The following is a 1797-nucleotide window of genomic DNA, read 5'->3' on the forward strand; positions in this document are numbered from 1 at the left end:
TACATATATAGTGTATAGAAAAATAGGGAGTTAAACATGACAGTGGTTCAGTAAATACTAAATGCAATTGATTGTGTAATGCTTGGTACATGATAATTATTCAATAATGAGAATTATCATTCAGATCCCATTACCTACTTAACAAGTAGGGTCTGGTCCCTGTAATCCCAGCACTGAGCGGGGTGAAGACAGGAGGATTGTGGAATTTGCTGGCAGGGAGAGACTCTGCCTCAAAGGATTAAAGTACAGAGTTAGAGCGGACACCAGAGCCTGCCTCTGGCCTCCACATGCACACATGTGCACCCCTCGAAGATAGGTACACATAGACAACATACATCCTCCTCCACACACACATAAATAAATAAATAAATAAATAAAAAATAAAATAAAACTAGGTCAGTGAGATGGCTGAGTGAGTTAACAGCACTTGCTGACAAGCCTCATGACCTGAGCTGGATCCCTGGGATCCATATCATGGAAGGAGAGAACTGACTCCTGGAAAGTTGTCCTTTGACCTCCACTCACAAGCTGAGACATATGTCTATTCCCCTACCCTACAAAATCACACATCACATATCACACCCAGAAAGAGAAAGAGAGAAATAATAAATAAATAAATAAATAAATAAATAAATAAATAAATAAATAAATGTATTTTTTAAAGCCTAAGATAAGCCAGGATAGCACAGGCCTACAAACCTAACACTTGGGAGGTGGATGCAGGAGAATTAGGAGTTCAAGATCAATGTCGGCTATATAGCAAATTTGAGACCAGCCTGGGTTACATGAGACCCTGTCTCAAAAAAAAAAAAAAACAAACAAAACAAAACCAAAAGCCAAGAGAGAGGTGGTACCAGAGTCAGGATTATGAAGGTGACTGTCTTTGCCACATCTTGTGGCTCTGGAAGATCTTTGGCAACTACAGCCTGCTTGGGGCTGTTTTTCACTTCTGCACTGTATCTCCTGAACAGTCTGCCTGGGGCTGTTTTACATTTTCTGTTTGTTTATTCAATTGTTTCTTTTTAAACAATTGATTAATCAATTCATTAAAATAGCTATTTGGTTTTTGAGACAGGCTCTCATGTAGCCCAGGCTGGTCTCAACTCCCTGTGTAGCCTAGGATCACTTAGAACTCCTGCTCCTCTTCCCAGAGTGCTGGGATGGCAGGTGTGCATCACCACACCCACTTTATCTGGTGCTGGAGATCCAACCCAGGACTTCTGGAATGTCAGGTGAGCACTCTACCAACTAAGTTAATTTCCAAGTCTCTTATAGTAAATTTTTAATAAGTAGGAGTATATGGGCGTGCGGGGATCTCGGGGCGCCAGCTGCTAGCGTGGCGGTGGTCTCCTGCGCACCTGGGAAGCGGTGGGTCCCACGGCTCGTCTGCTCCTCGTTGCTGGCGGGTCCCTGCTTCTCTGGTCTCTGTGGGTCTCTGCTACCGGGGCTGGCCCGGTCGAGTTCCGCCCCAATTTCACTCGTGCACTCTCTCTCTGAGTTCAGGACCCGCTGCCGGGTCACGAGGAGAGGTGCCCGATGGCTAAAGCTGGATTTCAGTGAGTCGATGACCGAAGTATAGCGCCCCGGGGGGAGGCTGGATGTAGGCAGTAAGACACAGAACTCAGCTCAGTCAGTGGTACAGCCCCTTTATTCAGTGACTCAGCTCGGCTCCAAGTCTCAGTGATCCAGCTCCGATTAATTGGGGGAAACCAGGATATTTTATACTGTGGGGGTAGTGGTAAAAGCCTTAGCTGATAGGTACTTTTAGGATGCCTCATTTACATAGGGCAGTGGGCT

The 1797-nt window shown here is 45.4% G+C and overlaps 1 long non-coding RNA gene across 2 annotated transcripts in view; it reads right to left on the minus strand.

Annotated features, from left to right (window-relative positions):
• The window catches only part of LOC115068224, a 12744-nt gene extending 11276 nt beyond the window's left edge, over window positions 1-1468 (minus strand). For both annotated transcript variants that reach the window (XR_003847598.1, XR_003847597.1), the window contains exon 1: window positions 1359-1468. This is a non-coding gene — a long non-coding RNA (uncharacterized LOC115068224). The remainder of the gene's footprint in view (window positions 1-1358) is intronic.
• Between the last annotated feature and the right edge of the window lie 329 nt (window positions 1469-1797).

Source organism: Nannospalax galili, unplaced genomic scaffold, assembly GCF_000622305.1.
Source record: "Nannospalax galili isolate Female #2095 unplaced genomic scaffold, S.galili_v1.0 scaffold1688, whole genome shotgun sequence".
NCBI lineage: Eukaryota > Metazoa > Chordata > Mammalia > Rodentia > Spalacidae > Nannospalax > Nannospalax galili.